Below are 22,763 nucleotides of genomic sequence, written 5' to 3'. Positions count from 1 at the left end.
TCAAGCGCCAGGATGACAACATACCACTCAACGATCCCTATCTTTGTGACAGATCGCCCTATCTGTACTCCTAATAATTGAATCTCCCACTACCAGCACTTGTCTGGCCTGCCCTGCTCTCCTGGTCCTCTGCTTACTGGAGATGACATTCCTCTGACTGGCAGAGGAAGTGTCTTACTGTAGCAGTTCTATCCCTGAACTGCTATCCCCCTCACCTGCCAACCTTGCAAACTGTTTAGGGTGTGTCAGATTATCCAGCTACCTACCTTGCTTTACTGAGCCTTCACGTTACCACCCTCCCACTGTATCTACCTCATAGAGTGCCTGCTCAGTGAGCAGCAAACTCTTTTCTTTTCCAAATTGCCAATGCTTCTCAGTGTCGAAACTCGCTCATTTAGATACTCGATGTGCGATTCCAAACAGGCAATTTGCTCACATTTTGAACGAAGATATGCACCCTCACACAGCTGTTCCAGGACTGCATACATTAGACAAGATGTACACTACTCTGCATTGTCAATAATGGAACACATAGTAATGGGGATTACACAAGAAAATAAAAAATACAGTATTACAATGCAATGATAAACAACTCACTTCTGTAGCCCCCTCAAAAAAGTCCCTGAATCTCACTTAAGTCACTTAATCTAAAGTCACACACTTTAACTCAAACACACAAACGCTCCCAAACTGGTGTTTGCTTGTATAGGTGCTGCTCCCAAACAACTTCAAACCCGACTGCTGTTTTTTTTTCCCCTCGGGTTCAAATATGCAGTGCCCTGTATCAACAAGCAGAGTTTCCAAATCATTCAGATGAATAGGGGAAGTTGCTGAGACTTCCCCCAGTGCAGATCACGTGTCTAGGCCCCTCAATTCTGCCAAGATTAAAGATGAGTGAACCACTCAAGATTTAGTTTGGTTCAGGTCTGTCATATTTTAAAAAAAGTTCTGTTCCAACCCGAATCAGTTTGGGCCAAACCGAAGTTGCTCCAATTGCCCTGAAAATTGGTATAAAATACTGTCTAGTTTCCTAAAACTCAGAATTTCTAGGAAAACTTCTCTTTTTGTTTCTTTTTTATGATTTTTTTTTTTAACCCGCCCCACCTCCCCAAGCTCTTGCATGCAATGACAGTAATAGTAAACCATGTCTGAGTGGCACTGACATACATATCTATGAGTAAATGCACATTTCATGGCTATACAGCAGTACATGTACGGCGCTGGCATCAGGGTCACAAATCCCAGCTTCCTTAGGCATCATGGCTGCCTTCCATGAGAGCCTGTGAGATCCAGCCCCCTGCCCGCGGCCCTGCTGTAACAGCCCGGACTGGCAGGAGTGCCGATCTGGGCTGTTTAACACTTTACATGCCGTGGGCAATGGTGCCTGCCACATGTAAAGTGTTAACAGAGGGAGTGTCTGAATCAGAACCCCGCAATTGCGATCGCGGGGTGCCAGACCAGCCTTCAGTAATTTACAGCAGGCTGCGCCTCTCTGGCGCAGCCTGCTGGTCAATGTTAGAATAGCATTGCCATTAAAATGCAATGCACTATATGGATAGTGTATTGCATTTTAAAAGCAATCAAAATACTGTCTGTTATACTCCCCTTGTAGGACTATTAAGTTGTTGAAAAATGTTTAAAAAAAAATCATTTATTCAATAAAAAAAATCCCATTAAAAATACGCTTTTTTTTCCATTGAAAATATGCTTTTCTATGGAAAAAAAAAGAAGAAAAAAAACCTTCCCCATATGTTTGGTATTGCCGCATCCGTAACTAGCCGGACTACATAAATATCATGTAAATGATCTCCTACAGTAAACGTCATAAAAAAATTAATAAAATTGCTAATTTATTCTTAGTTGCCACCGAAAAAACGTAATAACAAGCAATCAAAAAGCGCCATTTTCTCCAAAATGATACCAATGAAAAATACAAGTCGTCCAGCAAAAATCAAGTCCTCACACAACTCCTGAGTGTATTAGATCATAGACTAAATAACAGCATGCAATGCCAGTCAGCTGCCTTTAAGGCCAACCGGGGTGCACCACCAATGATGCCAGGTGAGGTCATCGCCTCAGGCAGCACCAGGTAGGGGCAAGAGGGGGGTAGCAGAAGGGCCATAGGCAATAAGAGCTTTCATTGTGGCAAAGGGGTTAGGTTAAGAAATTGCCACCGAGGGGCACCGTTTCAGTTTTCACCTCAGGCAGCAGAAAGGCTAGGTGCACCCCTTAGGCCAACAGTATTTTGTCTTGTATAAAAAAAGGTATGGACTTGCGGGACAAGGATGTAATATTGCCACTATACAAAGCATTGATACGGCCTCACCTTGAATACTTGGTTCAGTTCTGGGCACCAGTCCATAAAATGGATGCCCTGGTGTTAGATAAAGTGCAAAGGAAAGCATCTAAACTTTTAAAGGGCCTGGAAGATCTTAGCTATGAGCAAAGATTAAAGGGAATCTGTCACCTGCTTTTACCATTTTAAGCTGTCACCATCGCCATGTTCACTAAAGTACCTTATTTCCAGCAGTCTTCTTCTTACTTTATTTCATTTTGTCCTTTTGATAAAAAAGCCCTTTTTATGATATGCTAATGAAGCTCCAAGGTGCCCAGAGGGGCGTTCTTTTCCCTCTCCGGTGCCCAGTGACGCCCCCCGGCAGTGCCCAGCCTGCCTTAATTTGAATCCCAAGAACGCCTCCTGAACCTCAAATAACCTCCCACAGCCCCGGCAAACGGTTCCGCCCCCTCCCCACGTCATCGTCTACCTTCTAGAAATGCCCCGTCCTACTTCCTGTCGGCGGCCAGAAAACTCGCGCAGGCGCAGTACTACAGAGTGCTTCTGTGGGGTCCCGTTTCGTACTTCTGTTCTGCAAAAAGATAGAACTTGCTCTATCTTTTTGCGGAACAGGCGGATCACGGACCCATTTAAGTTGAACGGGTCTGGATTCATCTCGGAGGCCGCAAAAAAGTTCTCCATGCATTGGGGATCGCAAATTGCAGTCCCCAATGTACGGAACGGAACACATACTGTGAGAGATGTGTATCTGGTGTGAACATTCTGTAGTACACATTGTTGTCCACAAGATGGCCGCAAGCCAGATGTTTGAGCCATGTGTGCATTCTTTTGCTTAAAGTAAATAGGGGAGGGGGAAAATGGGGATTACATTACAGTTTTCAAATATACCTATGAACTCAGAGTTGAAGATGCTGAAACCACTCCTATCAGGTTAAGGAGCCAATAGTCTCTTCTTAAGGAACACCCCTTTTGTGATGTCATGTCTGCTATTTAAGTCAATGTAATGTGAATAAAGTGCGCCTCTTCTACCATGGCTCAGGGAAGAGAGAAGATGCTTTCATGAAACCACCTAGTGTGTCTGGTCTCATTATAAAGCAGTATGGTATACACATACTTATACTTCTAATTGATTTGGCACCACACAAAGAAGAAGGAGAAGCGCATAAATTGCGCTGACAAAATGGCGTCCCATGGGTGGTCAGACAGCTTGCGTAACTTCCGATTCAAATGCCACGAGAGCGACTTAAACGGAACCATCAGACGAGATCATATGCCGGCAAGGTAAGAAAGCTTTATTTCCTACGATTCTCCTCTGAAACTTCCACTTTTGTGGGTTCTCAAGAGTTGAATTAGTGTTATCGCGATAGAAGGGTTCAAATTATAGCTGATCTGTCTGTAAGAACCCATTTGAGTATTCCTTCTTTGTGTGGCTTTTCATGTGGTAGGACATGCTGGAACTAAGGCGGAAGTTGTTAGACAGCTGAGTTGCTTATCCTGTGACGTAGAATTGGATCCCAGCCAGAATCTGACGAGTTTTTGGAAAAAGAAAAGGATTCTATTACTAGATCGGAAGGATCTAGATTATATATATAGTATTGAGTTTCCCCTATTCGGAAGACCCTATATTATATAGGTTTGAGTTCCCCTAATTGGATGACTTTTAGTTAGAATTTTTTTTTATTTTAATATTTTTTTTTTGAATTCCCAATTAGGAAGAATCTAGGTTGAGAATTTTGTGATTTCCCGTTAAGGAAGAATCTAGGTTAAACATTCTGTGATTTCCCGTTTAGGAAGAATCTAGGTTAAAAATATTTGTGGTTTCCCTGACTAGGAAGAATCTAGAAGTTAACATATAAAATGGGTAACTCTAATGTTACAGGATATAGTGAGGAGATGTTAACAGCAGCTCAGTTGATGCAAGAAAGAAAGGAAAAGTTTCAGTTAGGAATAAAAGTTGAAAGCATTTTTGTCATACTAAGTAGCAGCGATTTCCGGTATTATGCGGAAATACGTAGTATTGTGTAAGAGTTCCCCCTAGAGGGTGCATATCGAAACTAAAGTTTCAGTTATGAAGTTAAAATCATTCATGTGTGTAATTGATATGCCAGAAACCTGTAGATTAAATGAAAGGATTGTGGATAAGTGTATTGAAGGAAAAGAGAAGTTGGTTGAAGGATAATAATATGCTGGTGCATACTGAGTTATGGTGAAAAGTGTCTATGGAAGTGACTGAGAGAAATTGAAAGTTGGAGAAATGAGTAGCATTTCTTATTACAAGATGGAGGATTTTGAATCCTACAGAGAACAAAGAAGTTGCCATGTGGCATCCCTTCACCCACCACATGTGCTGTAACTTCCAAAATGTCACAAGAAATGTGCTCTCAAAAAGAACCCCCTCCCATCTGTATTTTGCTACATCCTTCACATCCCCGTCCTGTGCTCAGAAATTCAACTCCCCTCCATATGGGGGTTGGGGGGGGAGGGGGGCAGGTAATTGGTAATGCATCTGCAGACTGGGAAGATACTAATGTATGTTATCTATAGATCTTCCAGACAGGGCTCCAGCATTGGATTAGATCCAATGATGTTTGCAAATAACCTTTCCAAATTGTATGTTTCACTGATTAAGAAAGTACCTGCAGTAATTGCTCCATGATGCCAATTGGAAGTGTCCAATCCTATCAATCTAAGGTTGCACCCATTCTATGTCCTTATTCAGATATGAGTGAAAGTGTAGGGATATCTGCATCATTGTATGATGTATGACATCTACCACACCCAGTAGAAACATCAATTTTGCCATGATGAATAGAATTCCCAAATTAGCTAAAATATGGAGAATTTTCTCATATTATTTATGAGATTTGGAAAATTTAGTCCAATGTAGAGCTGGGGATTTAATGCATAGTGAAGATCATTGAGTCTGGGAGGAAGTGTTTAGGTCATCAGTCAGTCACATTGTCATCAGGACAGAGTGTGGAGAAAGTTTTCACTAGACTCCAATAAAGCTGGGTGGATTTGGATTTTTGAGCTTACTTTAGCTATGCATGAGAAAATCCTAAGTGCTGCCTTTGTGGATGGTCTTAAGGATTATCTAGAAAGGTCTAGTGTTGGCTAGGCTTGAGCGAAGTTCATTTTGTCCCTCCATTTTGTTAAAGTTAAACCAAACAAAGGCCTAAGGCGGGTGTGGCTGCCTATCAGTCCTCCCCACTAGAGGGGGGAAGGAAGATTTTGTATGTACTTGCCCATTTCCTCGCCCGTGGGAGGAACTACAAATGTTCAGCCTTCAAATGCAACGCCCATAGGGAATTAAGAACCCTCAATTCTGGATTCCTATTATCTATACAATCCTTAGGATCTAATTCCATTGCCTCATAGCAAACATGTTCCATGATCTCTCATGGCTAAGGGTAGTATCACATGTGCAGGAGTAGATAGCAATGCAATTCCTACTCCTCTCACAATTAATCACCGTCTTAAGGGTGTGCAAATTTAGATCCGATTACTCTGCTGCATCTGGAGGGGGGAGGCTGGGAGTAGTAAATAAAAATACTTTTTCCCACCTCTGTAAATAAAAATATAAAAATTCAAATTCACATGACTGTCTCCAATTAATAACCACATTTTTGAGTTTCTGATAGATAATTTCAGGTTCTTGGAAGATGTATAATCTCGGACAGGATATGCTGTTCTTACTTAATCTGATGTTGTCGAGAAAGAACCACTCCCTCCAGCAATGTTAGTGCAGGAGACAGAGCTGAAGACACTCACTGAGGTTTGTAAGATGGCTGAGGGTAAGACTGAATCCAGGTATGCATTCGGTATCACTCATTATTATGGTCTAATCTGGTGAAGCAGAGATTTTGTTTGATCCATGGGTAAGCCCATCAATAACGAATGCTGAGTGTATGAAAGATGCCCTGATGCTGCCTGAGAAGGTAGAGGCTAAACTATTACCTGAAGTCTACGCTAAGTGGAAGTCTGTGTGATACAGGATGGCTTAGGGCCAGTGGACTTCCAAAAAGTTTGCCTTTTTCAGATACAGGCTACGGAGGCTGAAAGGAAACATCAAAGGATAAAGGTAGAAGTGATGATAGGACTCTGGAGAGTTGGTAAGAAACTCTTCCTTCAGAGGGCACTCTACCTAAAAAGGATGGATTTAGAACATGGGCAAATCAAGAGAGAGAAGGTGTGATTGGGTTCTGTGGTGGATGGCTCCTGGCTTTAACAATGCTGCCACTAGGTTAGTTGAAGGTGAATGCTGTAATAATGATGGGAGAACTATGGGAGTTCCAGGAAGGCATATGCCAAGGTCATCTTACCCATTTCAGAGACTGCGGATTGACTACATTCAGAACAAAGGTGGAACAGTGTGAATATGTCTGTGACTATATTGATCTCTTTCCAGGATATTTGGAGATTTGGCCTGTAGCAAAGGCTACAGCTAAAAGATACTGACTGAGGTGAGAGTACCTATCCCTGGGGTTTTTCTCCATCCGGTACACATCTAAGATAGGCCTAAGTCCTTATGAAGTACTCTTTGGGAATGCTCCTGGATTAGGTGTCTATTTGCCCAATAGTTCCAGATGCAGAATAGTAGTTTTCCAAAATTATGTTGTCTGTTGCACAAATTAATTGTCTAATGTGTATTTCCAAGTTTTAGTTGTTTCCTAGAATCCAGACTGTATAGAAGCAATTCATTCTTTACAATCAGGATATTGGGTACTGGTGAAACGAGAGACATGCGGAAAGTCCTAGAGCTACGGTTTGAAGATCTACATCAAGTCCTGATAACCGCCACTGCTGTCGAATTGCAAAGAGAAACTGATCGTATTGCAATTAAGTGCCAGGACTATAAGAGCCATAATGTTTTGTTTCATGTCGTATTGTTTGTTTCATATTGTACAAAGGGGAAATCACTGTCAAATCAAATTCCAACGGTGTTATTGTCACGGCCTTTGGTTTGCGCTGTGACACTGTTGCCACACTTGTGGTTTCCCACGGCAATGTGTTGCTGTGAGAGCATGCGGTGGCAGTGTCTCGGCCTTCTGGGTGATTGCCGTGACATGATTGCCACGCATGCTGTTGCCGGTGGTAGCATGTGGTTTAGTATGCTTGTGTGTGCACTTCCCCTTTAAGTTGTAGCCTCCCTCTGTCTGGTGCTGTAAAGGTTTACTCCCTCACTGGGTGTGGTCACTTGGCTTATATCTTCTGTGGTTTCCTGGCTGGAGTCAGTTGTACTTCAGCTGTGGTTGGTGCTGGACCTCTGCTCCAATCCAGGGTGTTCCATCTGTCCAGTGAGGGCCACACTTGTGGTCATCAATGTCATCCCGGTGTCTCCTTCCCTTCCTGTCCCTATTTGTATGGAGTGGGTTATGTTCAGGGTGTTTGTATGTCTAGTTTGGTGTTACATGTCTGGTGGTGTTTGGTGTCATGTTTGCTAGACATTCCCCTGTCTCATGTTTATTGCAGCTATGGTTGTCCTGGGTTCCTGTGTGGTTTGTGGTTTGTGCTGTGCCCTTTAATATTGGTGTGGACAGCAGCACTTGTGCACGGGTTCCAGTCAGTGTGTCTGTGGCAGGTAAGTGTGTTATTGGTTTCGCTTACCTGCCATCTCCTTATGCTGTATGTGTTCCCCTCTCCTTGCAGCCTGGCCTCAGATAGAGTCTCCTGTTCCTCCATTACTGGGATGAACATGTCGTCTTTTCCCTGCTCCTTGGTGAGGGATTACCAGGGCGACTTAGGGTCTCTAGGTATCCTGAGTATGAGTCGTCCTACCATCGGGGTCCGCTCATACGGTGAGGAGTTAGGGAGAGGATTAGGGACGCTGTAGGAGGTGACCTGCTCCCTTATTACTCCTTTTGGCCAGGCTGATCCCCTTTTACCCTTTGACACCGCACAGTGGGGGGTTTCCCCCACTCCCCACTGTGACAGTTATATTATCAAGATAAGTCAGAAACAACTAAGTTGACTTTTGCAGTATAGTGGACTGTAAGACAGAGGACAGATAGGACACTTGGTTTTGGTCTGATAAGTACATCTGTTTGACTGGAACTGACCCAGTCTATGGTAATTGTGTTTAGGTATGACCATACCAACTGTGGATATTGGAGATTAACCAAATGGAATACTAGTCTGAAGTGTTGGGAATATAAACAAGTGGAAAATACCTCAAGAGTCAGTAAAGGTTTGTCGCAAAGGATGACTATCCTGAAGGGAACACCACCAAACAGTTGTAAACATGATGTAGGGAGTGACCTCCTTAGTCGTGACCGGACACGACTTGACACGATTTGACAGTGATTTCCCCTTTGTCCATTTTCCCTGTTCCTGTCCATTAGGAATCCTATCCAACAGGATTCGGGGATATATGTTTAGGAGCATGTGTAAGTGACAAAAATCCCCTAGGCAAATTTAGAATGTTGGTAAGGGAGAAACCTCTAAGTTCAGTTGCTTCTGTGGCTCCTACATCCTTACGTATAATTGACATTAAATATTTGGCCAATTTAAAAATAAAGACAAACTGGCCTTAGAGACAGGATTTATACAGGAAAGCCCTTTGGTGTTTTCCCTTCAGGATTTTATTCTTACTTAATTCAGCTGAAGAAGACAAGTAGTGACTCTAACGTTTACTCTGACAGTTGGTTTATCAACCAAAATGATCAAAACACAGATATCTGGTGATTGTGTGGAGATTTGAAACTCCGACCCAGGATGCAGGTGGAATGAAGTGGCCAATGTACCCTGATCAAGTCCTGATCGGGTACTAATGCCATTTGTTCTATTCTCGCCTCCTGAGTGGGATAAAATCAGTAGGCAAAACAATGTCCGGTCACGACTAAGGAGGTCACTCCCTACATCCTTTGACTCACGTGTATACATGGATGCCATAGGAGTCTGTAGTAGAGTTTCTGACTAATTTAAAGCAAAATGTCCGATAGTTGCAGGATTTGAGTCATTAATTCCCATGATTAGTAGTAAAAAAAAAAAAAATGTATTGGATTAACATCTCTATTGTCATCAACAGAGATTTGTGAATTATATATGTGATGCTGTTAAGGGAATGGTGGAACAACTGAGCTCTTTTCCAGTAATGACTCTACAGACCGACTGGTCCTTGACAGCAGAAAAAGGAGGGGTCTACAGGAACTGCTGCGTCTACATTCTGGACAACACTGCCTCTGATGGAAGGATCACCAAGGATCTGAGGAAACTGATGGACTTTATCAAATGAACTGACGGGAAAACTTCTGAAATTAATAATATCATGGCTAGAACAATATTTTGGGAACTGGTTCAGCGACTACAGTGTTTTTAGCATTTGGTTTTATTAGGCTGTTATATAGTTCTCCATTTTAGGAAAATTGTTTTTAAGAATGTATAATACATCCATGCCCACACTATGTATATGTGCTGTGCCCCTGTCAAAGACAAAAAAAAGATTCCATCTTGAAGTAAATAAAACCTTGTTGATGGTTGCGGGGTAAATAGGACAAGGTGAAGGCAAACCTGAAAGGGAGTTGAGGGGACCTGGTGAAGCAATAAGGAAAGTCCAGCTCTTCGCTGTTTAGGGCGTTGGGAGTGTACCTCACTTTGTCTGTTCACCTTTGGTCTATTTCCCGCAAAAGGAGGGATTTGTGAGAGATGTGTATCTGGTGTGAACATTCTGTAGTACACATTGTTGTCCACAAGATGGCCGCAAGCCAGATGTTTCAGCCATGTGTGCATTCTTTTGTTTAAAGGGACACTGACAGGCCCAATAAGCATAATTATCTATATATATGTATGCACAGGTCTTCTAATGTGCATTAAAAACATATAAGTATAACCCCTGTCCACCTTATAAATACAGCAAACTGGTGTTTTATAACCTGAATTAATCGCTTTTCTTTCTGTCCAAGGGGCGGCGTTTCAGCTTCACTTCTGCCCAGCCAGTCGCCCTCCAACTGCCGTTTTGAAGCGCCGCCCAGCTCATCAATATTCACTTCGCTGGGCGGCTTCTGCTATCCCTGACGTTCCGAGATCCGGCGCATGCCCAATAGAAAGCTATGGGTGCCGGGCGCATGCGCAGAAGCTGAAAGTGAGTCCGATCTGCAGCCTGTGCCGTCAATACACAAGTCGCAGTAAGCCCAACACTCACCTAGGGATGACCACCTTAAGGAGGCACCTTCCATCACCGAGCCCAGTGGGAGCAACACCGTCAGAACCCATAAAACCACACTCCCGGTGCTCCACATCATGCCTCTTCTCCTTTTCCTCTCTCCTCCCGTGTGGATTTGGTGTTACCGTCACGAATTGCATGCAGGCCTGTCTTTTCTTCTCCTCCTCCTACTCCATTCTCAGTCTCCTCCTCACCTGACTCCTTCTTTTCCACTGCTACCGCCTTTTCCGCTGCACCCCCCCAGCTCCCCAGAACCTAATCGAAGTGTCAGGTGAGATGTCGCCATGCTATGCTGCGGCTGTTGCGCCTGGCAGCCAAGAGCCACACCGGTCCTGCACTCCTTTCAGCTGTGCGGTCACAGGCCGATCAGTGGCTAACCCCGCTCAATTTGACAGTTGGTAAAGTGGTATGCGACAACGGCGCCAATCTGCTGAGTGCGCCGAAACGTGGCAAAATGACACACGTGCCATGCATGGCACATGTCCTGCACTTAGTCGTGCAGTGATTCGTTGCCAAATACCCCGGGGTCCAGGACGTCTTGCAGCAGGCCAGGAAAATCTCTGGCCATTTTAGAAGATCTTACACGGCCATGTCTCACCTTGCTGACGTTCAGTGGCGACACTACTTGCCTGTCAGATGTCTGATTTGTGACTGCCCGACTCACTGAAACTCCACCTTGTATATGCTTGATAGGCTGCTCCAGCAGAAACGTGCCTTTATGCTCCAGTGTTTGAAGAGGGACCTCTGTATAAAAAGCATAAAGGGCAAGGACCAGTACTGGGTGGCAACTTACTTAGACCCCCGATACAAGCACAAAATGGCGAACATGTTACCAGTATCACAGAGGGCTGTCAAAATGCAGCATTGCCAGGCCTTGCTTCGAAAGATGCTGCATTCTGCTGTTACGGGCGCTGGCAGAGGAATTTCCACCCACAGAGAAACAGTTGCGGGTACCAGTCCTACAGCGCATGCAAGAAGAGGGCGGTTTGAAGATGTGTTGTCACTTCGGATATGAGCTCATTCTTGCAAACAACCCATCTACAGCGGCCCTCCGGATCCAGCCTCAGGGAACGCCTAGACTGACAGATGTCCGACTACATCGGGTTAACGGCCAATGTGGACGCTCTGAGAAGCGAGGGTGTGACTACTGGGTGTGCAGGCTTGACCTGTGGCCAGAGCTGGCACAATTTGCCATGGAACTCTTGGCTTGCCCCTCGTCGAGTGTCCTGTCCGAAAGGACGTTCAGCGCAGCAGGGGGGATCGTGACCGATAAGCGCACTCTCCTAGCTCACGACAGTGTGGACTACCTCACATTTTTAACCCCTTAAGGACACATGACGTACCGGTACGGCATGTTTCCCGAGTCCTTAAGGACACATGACGTACCGGTACGTCATGGCTTTAAATAGCGATGCCGGCGCCGCGGGGGTTAATCGGAACGGGATGCCGGCTGAAATCATTCAGCCGGCATCCTGTAACAATGCAGGGGGGGGTCATTTGACCCCCCGCATCGACGATCGCAGAAAACCGCAGGTCAATTCAGACCTGCGGTTTTCTGCGTTTCCGGTCCATTCGGGTGTCCTGTGACCCGATGAACCGGAAAAAGACTGCGATCGGTGGCGTAATTATACACCACCTATCGCAGTCCGAGGATTTGGAGAGGCGGTGCTGGCCCTGGTGCTGAATGCCGCTGTCCAGGGTGCTGATTGGTGCAGGGGAGAGAGGCGCGAGATTCAAACTTCCTGCGCTCCTCTCTCCCCTCCTCTTCCTGTCCAGCACCCTGACCGTGCAGCATCGTCCAGCACCAGCTCCTGTGTCCCCCTAATCGCCATCCATCACCCTCCTGCACCCATCGCCACCCAGGTAGGTTAGGGTCAGTGAGGGAGAGGCACCGTTAGGCAGGGAAAGAAGGGAAAAGTTAGAAAAAAAAAAAAAAAAAAAAAAGCACATTTATTCTAAACTTTTTTGTTTCAGCTTTCAGACCCCAGACCCCCCCTGCCACTTGCCCCCCCGCATCCCCCCCCCCCACCAGCCCCCCCCCCCCCCACCAGCCCCCCCACCACCCCCCCACCCCCCCCCCCCCCCACCAGACCCTTCCCCCACCACCACTTTTTTTTTTTTCTGCGTGCGCTGACTGTCCGGCACTCTTAGCGTCCGGCCACTGTTAGCGCATCGCCCGCCCCACCACCCCACCGACCGCTGATCAGCGTTGAACCGCTGATCAGCAAGTTTGAACTTTTTTTTTTTTTTCTAACATTTGCCCATTTTTTTTGCCTGGACTTTTTAGTACGTGAACACCCGTGCCCCCACACACACGCACATAGAATAAAGGTTTACACGCACGCACATACACACGCACACACACACACCCATGGCCCGCCGGATGTTCTCGGTGGAGGAGGCATACGCCCAGATTGCCTCCGACTCCGAGAGCCCCAGTGAGGATGAGGATGACCCCACGTTCCTTTTGTCATCCGCATCCTCCTCATCATCATCGGATGACGATGAGCCACCAAGGCAGCGGAGACGCCGCCAGGCGGAGCCAGGGGCCCCACATGCTAGGGATCCTGTGGCCCACCCTAGTACGAGCCGCCCTGGGGTTCGTACTGGTTTCCCGGCCCACCAAATAAGCCCATCGGAGCCCCCTGCCGATGAACTTAGCTGGTGTCCCCCAGTGGACTTTGAGCCCGAGATTCCGGATTTTGCTGGCAATCCAGGAATCCAGATTCCCACAGTGGGGTTTACTGAAATGGACTTTTTTAGTTTTTTTTTCAGTAACCCACTGGTGAATCTGATGGTGGAGCAGACGAATCTGTACGCCCAACAGTTCGTCGCTCAAAACCCGGGCTCATTTTTGGCTAGACCCGGTGGCTGGACGCCGGTCAGTGCAGCCGAGATGAGGACATTTTGGGGCCTCGTGCTGCATATGGGTCTAGTGCAAAAACCCAGTGTCAGACAATACTGGAGTGGGGACATACTCTACCAGACCCCACTGTACAGTACGGCCATGACACGCTCCCGGTTTGAGGCCATCCGGAAATGTCTGCATTATTCCGATAATGCAGCATGTCCCCCCCGAAGTGATCCTGCCTATGACCGGCTGTACAAGATACGGCCGGTCATCAATCACTTTGGGGCCACATTTCAGCAGGCCTACGTACCTGGAAGGGAGGTCGCGGTTGATGAGTCTCTCGTTGCGTTCAAGGGGAGACTCAGTTTCCGCCAATACATTCCCACAAAGCGGGCGAGGTATGGCGTGAAGCTATACAAAATTTGTGAGAGTACCTCAGGGTACACTTACAAATTTCGTGTGTACGAGGGGCGAGATTCCCGGATTCAACCACCAGAATGTCCCCCCACTCTGGGTGTTACCGGGAAACTCGTGTGGGACCTTATGTACCCACTGCTGGATAAGGGTTACCACTTGTACGTGGACAACTTTTATACCAGCATTCCCTTGTTCAGGTCCCTTGCCGCCAGATCCACGTTCGCTTGTGGGACCGTGCGGAAAAATCAACGCGGCCTCCCTGCCCACCCCCTCCAGGTACCCATCCCCAGGGGTGAGACCCGTGCCCTTACCAGTGGAAGCCTGTTGCTGGTCAGGTATAAGGACAAGAGGGATGTCCTTATGCTGTCCACAATCCACGGTAACAGCACCACCCCCGTCTCTGTGCGAGGTACCGCGGCAACGGTCCTCAAGCCCGATTGTATCGTCGCCTACAATCGGTATATGGGAGGAGTTGATCTCTCTGATCAAGTCCTCAAGCCATATAATGCCATGCGCAAAACCCGGGCATGGTACAAAAAAGTTGCGGTCTACTTGGTACAGGTTGCCATGTACAACTCTTTTGTACTATCCCGAAGCACTGGCAACACAGAGACATTCCTCCAGTTCTATGAGGCAGTCCTCAAAGACCTGATCTTTTCGGACCGGGAAAGAGCAGGCCGGAGTACCTCGGGAACTGGAGGCGCCCGGATCGTCCCTGGCCAACACTTTCCAGGTGTGGTCCCCCATACTGGAAAGAAGGGACGAACCCAAAAAAGATGCAGAGTGTGTCACAAGAGGGGGATACGGAAGGACACCACCACTCAGTGTGACACGTGCCCCGATCATCCGGGCCTCTGCGTTATCGATTGCTTCAGGGAGTATCACACTTCCATGGAGTACTAAATTTTTATAATCCCCAACAGTCCACTAGAGAACATAAAAAACTATGTCTCTCAGACTTTGGAGACACAGAAACAATTTTTCTTTCCCCAAAAAATATTAGTTTTAGTGCAGGCATCCTCAAACTGCGGCCCTCCAGATGTTGTAAAACTATAACTCCCAGCATGCCCAGACAACCTACAGCCATCAGCAGGGCATGGTGGGAATTGTAGTTTTACAACATCTGGAGGGCCGCAGTTTTAGAATGCCTGCTTAGTGTCTCCAAAGTCTGAGAGCCATACATATTGGGCATCGTCGCGTGCGTAAAAGTCGTCGCTATAAAAATTACTTTTGACCAAACGCCTCGGATGAACGGTGTTAAAAATATAAAATAAAAACGGTGCCAAAACACCTATTTTTGGGCAAAATTTCAATTTGAATCCATTTTGCCGGTAATAAAGCAACGGTTAACAGCCAAACAAAACTAAATATTTATTGCCCCGATTCTGTAGTTTGCAGAAACACCCCATATGTGGTCGTAAATGGCTATATAGCCGCACGGCAGGGCATAGAACGAAGGGAACTCCATATGGTTTCTGGAAGGCAGATTTTGATGGACAGTTTTTTTTTTGACACCATGTCCCATTAGAAGCCCCCCCTGATGTAGCCTAGACTAGAAACTCCAAAAAAGTGACCCCATCTAAGAAACTACACCCCTCAAGGTATTCAAAAGTTACTTTACAAACTATGTTAACCCTTTAGGTGTTCCACAAAACTAAATAGCGAATGTAGAAACAATTTTAGAATTTAATTTTTTTGTTACATTGCCTCAAAAAGAGTAATATAGAGCAACCAAAAATCAAATTTACCCCTAAAATAGTCCCAAAACAACAACCACCTTATCCCGTAGTTTCCTAGATGGGGTCACTTTTATGGAGTTTCTACTCTAGGGGTGCATCAGGGGGCTTGAAAGGGTACATGGTGTAAATAAACCAGTCCAGCAAAATCTGCCTTCCAAAAACCATATGGCGTTCCCCTTCTTCTATGTCCTGCCGTTTAGCCAAATAGTAGTTTACGACCACATATGGGGTGTTTCTGCAAACTACAGAATCAGGGCAACCCATTTTGAGTGTTGTTTGGCAGTTAACCCTTGTTTTACTCCTGGAAAAAATTGATTATATTGGAAAATTTTCCAAAAAATAGAAATTTCAAAATTGTTTCTCCATCTGCCATTAACTCTTGTGGAACACCTAAAGGGTTAACAAAGTTTGTAAACCCAGTTTTGAATACCTTGAGGGGTGTACTTTCTTAGATGGAGTCACTTTTTTGAAATTTCTATTCTAGGGGTGCAACAGGGGGCTTCAAATGGGACATGGTATAAACAAAACCAGTCCTGCCAAATCTGCCTTCCAAAACCCATATGGTGTTCCCCTCCTTCTATGTGCTACCGTTCGACCAAACAGTAGTTTACGACCACATATGGGGTGTTTTTGCAAACTACAGAATCAGGGCAACCCATTTTGAGTGTTGTTTGGCAGTTAACCCTTGTTTTACTCCTGGAAAAAATTGATTATATTGGAAAATTTTCCAAAAAATAGAAATTTCAAAATTGTTTCTCCATCTGCCATTAACTCTTGTGGAACACCTAAAGGGTTAACAAAGTTTGTAAACCCAGTTTTGAATACCTTGAGGGGTGTACTTTCTTAGATGGAGTCACTTTTTTGAAATTTCTATTCTAGGGGTGCAACAGGGGGCTTCAAATGGGACATGGTATAAACAAAACCAGTCCTGCCAAATCTGCCTTCCAAAACCCATATGGTGTTCCCCTCCTTCTATGTGCTACCGTTCGGCCAAACAGTAGTTTACGACCACATATGGGGTGTTTTTGCAAACTACAGAATCAGGGCAACCCATTTTGAGTGTTGTTTGGCAGTTAACCCTTGTTTTACTCCTGGAAAAAATTGATTATATTGGAAAATTTTCCAAAAAATAGAAATTTCAAAATTGTTTCTCCATCTGCCATTAACTCTTGTGGAACACCTAAAGGGTTAACAAAGTTTGTAAACCCAGTTTTGAATACCTTGAGGGGTGTACTTTCTTAGATGGAGTCACTTTTTTGAAATTTCTATTCTAGGGGTGCAACAGGGGGCTTCAAATGGGACATGGTATAAACAAAACCAGTCCTGCCAAATCTGCCTTCCAAAACCCATATGGTGTTCCCCTCCTTCTATGTGCTACCGTTCGGCCAAACAGTAGTTTACGACCACATATGGGGTGTTTTTGCAAACTACAGAATCAGGGCAACCCATTTTGAGTGTTGTTTGGCAGTTAACCCTTGTTTTACTCCTGGAAAAAATTGATTATATTGGAAAATTTTCCAAAAAATAGAAATTTCAAAATTGTTTCTCCATCTGCCATTAACTCTTGTGGAACACCTAAAGGGTTAACAAAGTTTGTAAACCCAGTTTTGAATACCTTGAGGGGTGTACTTTCTTAGATGGAGTCACTTTTTTGAAATTTCTATTCTAGGGGTGCAACAGGGGGCTTCAAATGGGACATGGTATAAACAAAACCAGTCCTGCCAAATCTGCCTTCCAAAACCCATATGGTGTTCCCCTCCTTCTATGTGCTACCGTTCGGCCAAACAGTAGTTTACGACCACATATGGGGTGTTTTTGCAAACTACAGAATCAGGGCAACCCATTTTGAGTGTTGTTTGGCAGTTAACCCTTGTTTTACTCCTGGAAAAAATTGATTATATTGGAAAATTTTCCAAAAAAAAGAAATTTCAAAATTGTTTCTCCATCTGCCATGAAGTCTTGTGGAAGACCTAAAGGGTTAATAAAGTTTGAAAAAACAGTTTTGAATACCTTGAGGGGTGTAGTTTCTAGAATGGGGTCATTTTTGGGAGGTTTCTATTATCTAAGCCTCACAAAGTGACTTCAAACCTGAACTGGTCCATATAAAGTGGGATTTTGAAGATTTCTGAAAATTTCAAAATTTGCTTCTAAACTTCTAAGCCTTGTAACATCCCCAAAAAATAAAATATCATTCCCAAAATGCTACAAACATGAAGTAGACATATGGGGAATGTAAAGTCATCACAATTTTTGGGGGTATTACTATGTATTACAGAAGTAGAGAAACTGAAAGTTTGAAATTTGCTAATTTTTCAAAATTTTTGGTAAAAATTGTATTTTTTTATGCAAAAAAATTAACTTTTTTGACCCAATTTTAGCAGTGACATGAAGTACAATATGTGACGAAAAAACAATCTCAGAACGGCCTGGGTAAGTCAAAGCGTTTAAAAGTTATGAGCACTTAAAGTGACACTGGTCAGATTTGCAAAAAATGGCCTGGTCCTTAAGGTGAAATAGGGCTGTGTCCTTAAGGGGTTAAAAATGAATCAGGCATGAATCTTGAATAATTCAACACCTGTGACGACCACGTTTAATTGAATTTCCTCATGCCAGTCCACACATATCTGCCACTACACAGAACAAATAATGGTCCCTGTATTATGTAAATACAGCGGCATAAAATGCCTTTTTTGTCTGGTGAATGCCTAATGTTTGGGGCCACGGAGGAATTCAACACCTGTGACGACCACGTATTATCGAATTTCAACTATTATCATTTGGAGTTTTTTCAAGAGGGGGGATTTCGTTAGACATGTTTTTAATCCAATTTTATATTTTTAGTTCTTTTAAATATATGTATTTGACATGTATTTGTACTGGCCTGCAGTAAAATTGATACCAATGACCGTCTAGAATACCTCCAGCCACATAATCACTTGTTCTTTTCTATATGTTGAATGCATATATTTTGGAGCCTGTACTCCACTGGCCTGAAGTAAAATTGATATCCATTGACCGTCTAATATACCTCAGCCACATAATCACTTGATGTTTTCTGTACGGTAAATGCCTAATGTTTGGGGCCTGTACTCCAATGGCCTGCAGTAAAATTGATATCCATTGATCGTCTAATATACCTACAGCCACATAATCACTTGATCTTTTCTGCACGGTAAATGCATAATTTTTGGGGCCTGTAATCTAACTGGCCAACAGTAGAATTGTTATACGGTGACCGCCTAATATACCTCCAGCCACATTATCAATTGTTCTTTTCTGTTCGGTGAATGAATAATTTTTGGGGCCTGTAGTCCACTGGCCTGCAGTAAAATTCATATCCACTGACCGTTTAATATACCTACAGCCACATAATTACTTGATGTTTTCTGTCCGGTAAGAGAATACTGTTTGGGGCCTATACTCCCGTGGTCTAAAATAAAAAATATCTAGGCTCCAGCAGGGCACATTTTTGACAGTTTCCCTTTAAGACGCATAAAAATGGCCCCTGATTAAAATACATATTTTTTGTGGGAATTTTTGCCATTGATCCCCCTCTGGTATGTCACTGTCCATGATGTGGGACGATTTGTGCACTTCTAGTAGGTATTTGGTGGCTGCAAATTAAAGTGAATGGGGCCCGCTGCGAACTTACGGATCGCGAACATTTGATCGCGTTCGCGTATCGTCCCAGCCGATGTTCGTCCATCACTACTCACTTACATACAATAATGGCACAATGAAGTAAAAAGAACACACAAGTCTGCAAGTTTGAAAGACTTTCAGTGCAGGTTTAACCAATAGACGACCTTGCGATTTTCTATTTTTGCCTTTTTGGTTTGGCGCTTCCTGCCTTTCCAAAGCCATACATTTTTTATTTTCCTGTTCACATAGCCTTATGAGGGCTTTTTTTTTTTTTTGCAGGACAAGTTGTGCTTTCTAATGTCAACATTTACGGTTTCATACAATCTAGTGGGAAGCGGGAATAAAATTCCAAATGGGCTGTAATTGGGGAAAAAAAACGCAATTCTGAGGTATTTTTTAACACCGTTCACTATGTGGTAAAATTGACCTGTTACCTTCATTCTCCAGGTCAGTATGATTACATCGATGTCACACTTGTATAGTTTTTCTTGCGTCTTAAAGGGCTTCTGTCACCCCACTAAACAATTTTTTTTTTTTTTGGTTACTTATAATGCCTATAATGCGATTTATGCATACATACTGTAATTAATCATTTTCGTTCAGCAGATTCTGTTAAAAACTTACTTTTAAAATATGCAAATTACCTTGCTACCAGCAAGTAGGGCGGCTACTTGCTGGTAGCAGCCGCATCCTCCTATCCTAAAGACGCCCCCTCCGCATGCTGATTGACAGGGCCAGCGGACGGGATCTCTCTCTGCTGGCCCTGTTTCCATTCAAAATCTGGCGCCTGCGCCGTACCTGTCTTCAGTCGGCGCAGGCGCACTGAGAGGCGGACGCTCGCTCGGTCGCTCCATCCTCAATGCGCCTGCGCCGATGACGTCACATCTATACCCGGCGCAGGCGCATTGAGGAAGGAGCGACCGAGCAAGCGTCCTCCTCTCAGTGCGCCTGCGCCGACTGAAGACAGGTAATTTGCATATTTTAAAAGTGCGTTTTTAACAGAATCTGCTGAACGAAAATTATTAATTACAGTATGTATGCATAAATCGCATTATAGGCATTATAAGTAACCAGAAAAAAAAAAAAACTGTTTAGTGGGGTGACAGAAGCCCTTTAATACTGAAAACAAAAATTCTTTCATCACCATATTCTGACCCCTATAACTTTTTAGTAGTTATGTGTACAGAGCTGTGTGAGGGCTAATTTTTTGTGGGGCGATCTGTACTTTTTACTGATACCATTTTGAAGTGTGTTTGAGTTTTTGATCACTTTTTATAAAAATTTCTAGTGGATTCTAGTGGAGTTGAAGTGACCAAAAATGACGAATTAGCTTTTTTTCTATTTTTCCTGTTACGCCATTGGCCTTATAGTAACCAGTGATGAGCGACAGGGGCAATATTCGAATTTGGGCGAATATTCGTGATCTCCAGTCATTTTCTTGATTGCGAAAATTGGCAATTGGAAAATTCGGATAAAATTTGCTATACGAAAATTTGCGATCAACACTACTCCTATAGGCAACTTTCCTATTGGTTGCTTCAGTGAATGAATATTTTTTGGGGCCTGTAGTCCACTGGCCTGCAGTAAAATTCATTACCACTGACCGTTTAATATACCTACAGCCACATAATGTCCGGTGAATGAATACTGTTTGGGGCCTATACTCCCGTGGTCTAAAATAAAAAATTTCTAGGCTCCAGCAGGGCACATTTTTGACAGTTTCCCTTTAAGACGCATAAAAATGGCCCCTTATTAACCCCTTAAGGACACATGACGCACCGGTATGGCATGTTTCCCGAGTCCTTAAGGACACATGACGTATCGGTACGTCATGTGTTGTTCCGATAACCGCCGCCCGGCGGGAGGTGATCGGAAAAAGGTGCCTGCTCAAATCATTGAGCAGGCACCTCGGCTAAATGCGCGTGGGGGTCCCGTGACCCCCCCGTGTCGGCGATCGCAGCAAACCGCAGGTCAATTCAGACCTGCGGTTTGCTGCGCTTTCTGCAGTTTCTGATCGGACCGCGGGGATCAGAAACTTTAATATGCCGAAAATAAATTTTTCACCCCCCCCTGCACCCCTGAATGATTTTATGCCGGCGGGTGGTGCAGGTGGTGCGGGAGGCGGGTGGTGCGGCAAGCGAGATCTCGATCCCCCGCCCGCCTCCTCTTGAATATTCATTGGTGTCCAGTGGTTATACCAGAGTGTCAGCACATTGCTGACACTCTGTTATAAACGGCTGACATCTGTGCTGTGATGTCAGCCGTTTAACCCTTTCCATGCCGCGGTCCGTACGGACCGCTGTATGGAAAATGTTAACAGTCAGTGAGCTCCCTCCTTCTCCCATTGGGGGACTGCTGTGCCTTTGCACAGAGGGAGGGAGCCACAACTGAGCAGACGGGGAAGGTTCCCATGGCAACAGGACGCCTTCTCAGGCATCCTGCTGTCCATGGTGCTGAACAGATCTGTGCTAAAGGCATAGATCTGTTCAGACAAAGTGTAAGTAAAATACAGTACAATACACTATATAGTGTACTGTACTATACAGACATCAGACCCACTGGATCTTCAAGAACCAAGTGGGTCTGCGTCAAAAAAAATGTAAAAATAAAGTGAAAAAAGTAAAGATAAAAAAAACACATTTATCACTGAATAAAAAAATAAATAAATATGCACTACACATATTAAGTATCGCCGCGTCCGTAACGACCTGATCTATAAAACGGTCATCTTACTTTACCCGCACGGTGAACGCCATAAAAATAAAAAAATAAAAACTACGAGGAAATTGAAATTTTGCCCACCTTACTTCCCAAAAAAGGTAATAAAAGTGATCAAAAAAGTCACATGTATGCCAAAATAGTACCAATCAAACCATCATCTCATCCCGCAAAAATCATACCCTACCCAAGATAATCGCCCAAAAACTGAAAAAAATATGGCTCTTAGACTATGGAAACACTAAAACATGATTTTTTTTGTTTCAAAAATGAAATCATTGTGTAAAACTTAAATAAATAAATAAAAAGTATACATATTAAGTATCGCCGCGTCCGTATCGACAGGCTCTATAAAAATATCACATGATCTAACCCCTCAGGTGACCACCGTAAAAAAATAAAAATAAAAACTGTGTGAAAAAAAGCAATTTTTTGTCATCTTACGTCACAAAAAGTGTAATAACAAACGATCAAAAAGTCATATGTACCCCAAAATAGTGCCAATCAACCCGTCATCTCATCCCACAAAAAATGATAATCACCCAAAAACTGAAAAAACTATGGCTCTCATACTATGGAGACACTAAAACATGATTTTCTTTGTTTCAAAAATGAAATCATTGTCTAAAATTTACATAAATAAAAAAATTGTATACATATTAGGTATCGCCGCGTCCGTGACAATCTGCTCTATAAAAATACCACATGAGCTAACCTGTCAGATGAATGTTGTAAATAACAAAAAATAAAAACGGTGCCAAAACAGCTATTTCTTGTTACCTTGCCTCAGATAAAGTGTATAGAGCAACCAAAAATCATATGTACCCTAAACTAGTACCAACAAAACTGCCCCCCTATCCTGTAGTTTCTAAAATGGGGTTACTTTTTTGGAGTTTCTACTCTAGGGGTGCATCAGGGGGGCTTCAAATGGGACATGGT

Source organism: Bufo bufo, chromosome 8 (assembly GCF_905171765.1).
Source record: "Bufo bufo chromosome 8, aBufBuf1.1, whole genome shotgun sequence".
NCBI classification, from domain to species: Eukaryota; Metazoa; Chordata; class Amphibia; order Anura; family Bufonidae; genus Bufo; species Bufo bufo.
This window is presented reverse-complemented; position numbering follows the sequence as displayed.